We start from the raw sequence: 8092 nt of genomic DNA, 5'->3' as shown, positions 1-8092 counted from the left end.
CTCTGTACTGAGAATGAATGTTTTGGAAGAAAATACAGACATTCAGTTGTTTCTGAAAGGTTACAGAACACAACATATGAGTAATATTCCAGATTGCTTTCTCAGCACTGATGGATTGTGAAACGGGAGACAGCCAGAGGTCCCACTGAGCCGCACTGACCCCGAGCTGAGAAAGAAATGAGATAAAGTTCAATCTCTCACAGCGAGATGCTGCAGAGAGAGGATTCCCAAATCAAAGTGAGACTTGCGCATACTGTTGTTGAATTTCATTTCAAACACTCCTTGTACTCTCTGCTAATGAAGCCTAAAAAAAGGGAAATATAGAATGGCACTCAAACTCACAACTCTGAGATTAAAAGACTCATATTCGACTGGCTGAACTGTCACTTCTACTCAGTCTCTTATTGGATGGATACAACTGTATGCTCCAATGCAGGGGTGGCTTTCAAATCTTCCCTTGTCAGACTGAGTTACATCTTGCAGACTCAAGCAAAGCAAATTTGCTCAGTTCCAAAACTATCAGAAGCTTATTACAATCAACATCATCAGAGGTCAGAACTTCCTGGTGAATGGAAACACCCTGAAGAAGGATCCACAATTATTCAAACGCATCAAAAAAGAGAAAAACAAGAAAATCGATGATTTATTATTATTAGAGATACAGCACTGAAACAGGCCCTTCGGCCCACCAAGTCTGTGGCGACCAACAACCACCCATTTATACTAACCCTCCAGGAATCCCATATTCCCTACCACCTACCGACAGTAGGGGCAATTTACAATGGCCAATTTACCTATCATCTGCAAGTCTTTGGAGGGGACAGGAAACCAGAGCACCCAGCAAAAACCCACACAGACACAGGGAGAACTTGCAAACTCCACACAGGCAGTACTCAGAATTAAACCCAGGCCCCTGAGACTGTGAGGTTGTGGGGCTAACCACTGCGTCACTGTGCTGCCCTAATCCGAACCAAACAACAGAAACACAGAAGAATTCCATTCCATACTAGATACTAGTCGTGTTGTTTTTGTATCCAGCTCTCAGTTACTGCTCCACCTTCAGACACCCACTTGGCGACCTGCGCATTTTGTTCATTTCAATTTTGTCGACAGGCTCTTTGAATCCAGTTCTCTGGTCCTCAAACAGGATCTGTATGAACGTCAAATTCGCTTTCTGTAAGGCTGCAACCAATTGATGACCTTCAACTAAAAACACAAATGAAGAAGGGCTAGTCTGTTAACCTCTCGCATATTAACCAATCAGACACCCAAAGCGGGAATCATACCCCTGGACCAACAAGCCACTTACAAGGTGCATTATTTTTAGTTCTCTTTAGAACTGTGCCATTAAGTATATATTGTCTCTCCCAATTCCTTCTGCTATAGTGCATCACCTCACACTAGTCGATATTAAATTCTATTTGCCACCTGTCTGCCCATTCTGCTAGCCTTTCACTGTCCTGTTGCAGGCAGGTCATATCATCCTCACTGTTTACCACTCCTCCAGGTTTGGTGTTATCGGTATATTTTGATATTCTACTCGATATTCCAAGATCCGAGTCATTTCCATAGAGCAGAAAAAGCTGTGGTTCTCGCAGTGACCACTGGAGAACACCCACTGTCGACTATCCTCCAGTCTGACAAAGAACCATTTACTACGATACGCTATTTTCTGTCCATAAGGCAATTTTCTATCCAATTGGACAGTGACTCTCCTATTCCATGAACCTCAATTTTGTTAACCGCCCTTTTATGTGGTACCTCATAATCCATTCTTAATCCATCCATCCATCCTTTCTTAAAATCCATATCAACAACATTCGCTGCATCATCTTCCTGTGAGTTCATCAGAAAATGCAGTTAGTCAAGCATGAACTCCCATTTAGAAATCCATGCTCACTCTCCTCAATTAACTCAAATCTCTCCAAGTGACTGTTGATTTTTTCCCTAATATTGTTTCTAAAACCTTACTCACCACTGCTGTTAATCACACTGGCCTGCCGTTACCCGGACTATCCTTACACCCTTTGTTGAAATAGGAAGTCACATTTGCCACTGTTCAGTCCTCTGGCACCTCCACAGTGCTTTTTGGGAGGGTGTTCCTGGTTTTTGACCCTGCAACAGTAATGGAATGGCGGTATAATGCCGAGTCAGGATGGTGTGTGACTTGGAGGGGAACTTGAAGGTGGTGATGTTCCCATGCGTCTGCTACCTTTGTCCTTCTAGGTGGTAGAGTTTGTGGGTTGGAAGGTGCTGTTGATAGAGGCTTGGTAAGTTGCTGCAGTACGTATTGTAACTGCTGCCACTCTGCACTGGTGCTCGAGGGAATGAATGTGTAAGGTGGTGGATGGGGTGCCAATCAAGTGGGCTGCTTTGACCTGATGGTGTCAATCTCTTGAGTGTTGTTGGAGCTGCAAGCATCCAGGCATGAGTATTCCATCACATTCCTGACTTGTGCCTTGCAGATGGTGGGCAGGCTTTGGCGAGTCAAGAGGTGAGTTAGTTGCCGCAGAGTTCCCAGCCTCCGACCCGCTCTTGTAGTTGTAGCTGTAGCTTTAATAGTAATAGGCAACCGTCCGTCTCGGAAGACGATGGGCTACGCCCGGGGTGTACGTCACTTCTGTATTAAACATCGTTTGTTGTGGCTGTGGAGGACGACACGTGAGTGACAATCCCTCACACAGCTGGTACAGATGAATATCATTGGTCCGATGTCGACTGACAATTTTCCCTTCCTCTGAGCTCTCTTTCCCCCAACTGGTCATTTCTTTTGTCCTCTGCTTTTCCCATGGTCTTCCTGAATGCCTTTCTCCAGGAATTCCAGTCAGCAGGAAGGAATTCCCATGCATCGACTACACTCCCAGTCTGCTGGATATCTCGCTTGCAGATGTCCTTGAATCACAGACGTGGGTGACCTGTTGGTCTCATGCTGATAGCAAGCTCACCAAAGAGCGTGTCTTTGGCAAAGTGACCGTCATCCATTCAGCACACATGACCCAGTCAACAGAGTCACCGCTGACTCAAGAGGACAAACATGCTGCAGATCCCTGCACGCTGGTGTACTACCGCATTCGGCACTCTGTCCTGCCAGGAGATGTCCAATATCCATCTGAGACAGCGGAGGTGGAAGCTGTTCAACTGCTTTTCTTGGCTTGTATAAGTTGTTGATGCTTCTCTACTATAAAGGAGGGTGCTGAGAACACAAGCCTGGTACATGTGGAGCTTTGTATTTTTGGTCAGTTTGCTGTTGGTTCACATTGGTCTTCTCAACTTTGACATGACAGCTGCAGCATTGACAATCCTGCTGCTGATTTCAGTATCAAGGGACAGATTGCAGGTGATTGTTGATCCTCCAAAGTGAGGTTGTCGATGTTGATGGAAGGTGGAGTCTCTACGTCCTGGCCCAAAACTTTGATCTTCTTGATGCTGATCGTCAGTCCAAACTCCTTGCAGGCCAGGGAGAACCGATATACAAACTGCTGCAAGTGAATTTCATTATGGGATGTCAGCACAGCGTCATCAGCAAACAGCATCTCACAGACTAGGAACTGACTCATTTTGGTCTTGGTGCGCAGTCTTGCCAAGATGAACAGCTTGTCATCAGCTCTGGTATGCAGGTGGACACCCCCATCTGAGTCACTGAAAGTGTACAATAGCAGCATGGAGAAGAGTATGCTAATTGTAAAGGATGTGAGCTGTGAGGAGGTTATAAGGAGGCTTCCAGGGGTCTTGGATAGGATAAGTGAATGAAACGACAGATGGAATATAATATGAAGAAGTGTGAAGTTATCCACTTTGGTAGAATAAACAGAAAGACAGAGTATTTCTTAAATGGTGAGAGTTTGGGAAGTGTTGATGTCCAAAGGGACCTGGGTGTCCTTGTTCATGAGACACTAAAAGCTCGCATGCAGGTGCAGCAATCAATTAGGAAGGCAAATGGTATGTTGGCCTTAACACGAGGGGTCATGAGTACAGGAATAAAGATGTCTTGCGGCAATTGTATAGCGCCTTGGTGAGACCGCGCTGGAGTATTGTGTCCAGTTTTGGCTTCCTTATCTAAGGAAGGATATACATGCCATAGAGGGAGTGCAATGGAGGGTCACCAGACTAATCCCTGGGATGAGGAAACTGGGCTTGCATTCCTGAAAGTTTCATTTAAAAGGCCATTTAAAACTGAGATAGGGTGGAACTTCTTCACTCAGAGGGTGGTGAATCTTTGGAATTCTCTACCACAGGGGTCTGTGGCAGCTCAGTCTTTGAGCATGTTCAAGACAGAAATTGATAGAAACCTTGATACTCATGACATCAAGGGATATGGGGATAGCATGGGAAAGGGGCGTTGAGGCAGATGATCAGCCATGATCTAATTGAATGGCAGAGCAGGCTCGACGGGCTAAATGGCCTCCTCCTATGTTCCTCTGTTTCTAAGACTGTTGTCACCAGGACACAGCCCTGCTTTACCCCACTGCTGATCTTGAAAGCATCTGATGTTGCTCCATGGTAACTGATGGAACTGTGCATGTTCTCGTGGAAAGAAGAGATGATGCCCAAGAGTTCAGGAGGGCAGCCTATGTTCCATCGCAGCTTGAAGAGTCCGTCTCTGCTGACAAGATCAAAGGCCTTGGTGATGTCTATAAAGACAATGTAGAGTGGTCTGTACTGTTCACAGTACTTCTCCTGTAACTGCCGAAGTGAGACAATCATGTCGACTGTCGATCTACCAGCTCTGAAGCTGCACTGAGACTCAGCATAGATGTGTGATGCCAGGGTCTGCAATCTGGTCAGAGCAATGTGAGCAAAGACCTTCCCCACAATACTTAGCAAGGAGATGCCTCGGTAATTGCTGCAGTCACTGTGATTCCTATATTTTTGTACAAGGTGACAATGTTTGCATCACGCATGTTTTCAGGCGCAGATCTCTCCTTCCAACAGAGACACAGAAGTTCATGGAGATGCTACAACTGTGCCGCTTTTCCGCTTTTGATGATTCCAGGTGGTATACCATCATTTCCCGGGGCTTTATCACTGGCAAGACGGTCAATGGCATTGTTGAGCTCTATTATAGTGGACTCACTGTCCAACTCCTCCATGACAGGGAAGTCTGGAATGGCACTGAGAGCTACTTCAATGACAATGTTCTCCGTTATGTAGAGTTCAAGGTAATGCTCCACTCACCTTTCCATCTGCTTGTTAGGTTCAGTGATGATTGTCCCTGTCTTTGTCTTCAAAGGTGCTGATTTAGTTACTGCTGGGCCGGTTGCTTCCATAATTTTTTTTTTATTCATTCATGTGATGTGGTCATCACTGGCTAAGCCAGCATTTATTGCCCATCCCTCATTTCCCATGAGAAGGTGGTGGTGAGCTGCCTTCTTGAACCGCTGCAGTCTATGTGAGGTAGGTACACCCACAGTGCTGTTAGGAAGGGAGTTGCAGGATTTTGACCCAGCGACAGTGAAGGAAAGGCGATATCGTTCCAAGTCACGATAGTGTGTGGCTTGGAGGGGAACTTGCAGGTGGTGGTGTTCCCATGAATTTGCTGCCCTTGTCCTTCTAGTTGGTAGAGGTTGCGGGTATGGAAGGTGCTGTCTAAGGAACCTTGGTGTGTTGAATTCCTTCATATGTCCCTTTAGCATCCCCCAGATTCAGCGGCAGATTGAATACTGTTGCAGTGTTTTAACCAGTATTGATTGGTGCAGTGCCGAGCAGTCTGCAGAGACTTGTTTCTGGTAGTTCTGAGAGTGTCGAGAGTTTGTCTGCAGGGGACTTCTTTGTAGTTCATGAGGGCTCTCTTCTTAGTTACAGTAACTGACTCCATTTCAGTCCAATAAGCCTCAAACCAGTCAGCATTCCTCCCATCTCTTTTCCCGTGCAGAGTTATAGATGGTGGCGTGCAGATGATTCCACTTTGACACCGCACTGACGCCTTGGGTGTTTTCTGAAAGAGCCTGATCAATGATGTTGAGGAACTCCTGGGTCCTTTCTGGATCAGTGGTTCGGCAAGTGTTGATCCATGAAGGACCTTTCTTCTTGGATGGGTGAAGCTTCCTTGGCTGAAGCCTGACCTTGCTACGCACCAGGGTGTTGTCAGTGTCACAGACAGCGCTGTGATAGCTGTGAGTGATGGGGACACTGCTAAGGGTGGTACATCTGGTGATGTTAAGTTCCAGCTGGTGCCAGTGGCGTGATCTTGGATGGCTCCAGGACACCTTGTGGCACAGCTTGAACTGGAAGTAGCTGTTTGTCACACAGAGTCCATGGTGACAGCATAGATCCAGCAACCTCTGTCCATTTTTGATCATCTTGCCAATCCCCTGGTGCCCTATGCTCGTTGGCCAAGCTATAGTCAGTACCCACACTTGCGTTGAAATCTCCTAGAAGATACAATCCCTCAGTGCTAGGAATTCTACTGATGGCAGCGTCAAGTGTCTCATAGAATTGATCCTTGACATCTGGGGTGGAGGTGAGTGTCGGGACATAGATGCACATGAGATTAACTGGGCCCACGCTTGTTGACAAGTGAAGAGTATGAAGTCTCTCTGAGCCTACTGTGGGTGGTTCACTCATCACATGTAGCGTGTTTTTTACTGTGAAACCCATGAGTTGCCTCTTGGGCTTTCCCCTGCCAGAAGAAGGTGCAGTGTTTCTCTTTGAGGGATCCACTTTGAACGAGTCTATTTTCCTGCAGCACAGCAATGTCCACATTGAGCCTTGTGAGCTCCTTGTCGATCACAGCTGTCTTGTGTGTGTCATCAACCTGCAGAAGGTTGTCAGTAAGGCCAGGACACATGGTCCTCACATTCCAGCTTGCGATGCGAAGGACTGGTGTCTTCTTTGTTAAGTCTGTCTTGCCTGGTGCATAGATTATCGAACTGCCTGTTGAGAGATGACTCTCTAAGCTCCAAGCACCCATTGAAGTAAGTAGGTCGTGGCAGGACAGCAGTTAACTGAGTGGGTGGTAGCTATCCAATGAGACATGATGATCTCTCCCTCTGTCAGAAGTAACCCCTGGTGCTCATACTCTACACCAATTGAGTGAGAGCTTACAATCAGCAACTGTTTATTCCCGTGTTGTGCTAATGTTTAAGCACAAAGCTGGAGTATCCTCTCCAGGGCACAGGCCTGGGCAAATAGTATGGAGACACTGAGCATCAGGACACCCTCTCAGTATTGCGAGTATTGTCCAAAGGAAAGGAAAAAAACAGTACTGTTTGGTATTGCTCTGCTGTAGGAGTTGCTGGAAAACTACCTGATAAGTAACAGGTAACTGCCTAAGGGACTCCAATCCAGATTTACTGTCCAGGTTTACTCCCTCAGCCTTCTTCTCTCTCAAGCCATCCACAGGGAAGTGAGATTTTTTGCCCATAGCTGGGGCTCTGTTTCTTGGCATCAGGATGGAACCACACGCCAGTGGGCCTGCATGACATGCACAAGGATATCACACATTGCCCCATCCCTGTGACAGCTCAGAGAGATACCCTGATGATAATGCACCCCACAGGAACATCACAAACAGCCCCCTCCCGAGGACAGCTCAGGGTCAGACACTGCACACACTGCAACAACAGTGACATTACTGTATTAGTCCCTCCATTCTGAAAAACAAGCATTCACCCTACTTTATGCTTTCTGTCCCACAGCCAATTTTGTATCCCCGCTGCCACTGCCTCTTTAATCCCATCTGCTCGAATTTTGTTAACAAGTCTATTTTATGGTACTTTTTCAAACACAATTTTGAAGTCCAGACGCACACCATCAACCTCACCACCCTCGTCAACTCTCTCTGAAACTTCATCAAAGAAATTAATTAATTATTTCAGACACATACTTCTGTTAACCAATCTGTCCTGGCTGTCATTTATTAGCCCATGTTCTACCAAGTGACAGTTAATTTTCTCCTGTATATTTGTCTCTAAAAGTTTCCCCACCACCGACATTAGACTAAATGGTCTTTAGTTCCTGGGTTTATCTCTCTTTTTAAACAGGGCTGTAAAATTAGCAATCCTTGCAGACTTATCTTTCAGTTCTGGAAAGTCTATTGTGGACAATCTCTTTGGGCATGACTTTAACCAATTAAAGCAACAGGATACTTGAT

This window comes from Heterodontus francisci, unplaced genomic scaffold (genome assembly GCF_036365525.1).
Source record: "Heterodontus francisci isolate sHetFra1 unplaced genomic scaffold, sHetFra1.hap1 HAP1_SCAFFOLD_278, whole genome shotgun sequence".
In the NCBI taxonomy this organism is placed as follows: Eukaryota; Metazoa; Chordata; class Chondrichthyes; order Heterodontiformes; family Heterodontidae; genus Heterodontus; species Heterodontus francisci.
Note: the sequence above shows the minus strand (reverse complement) of the source record.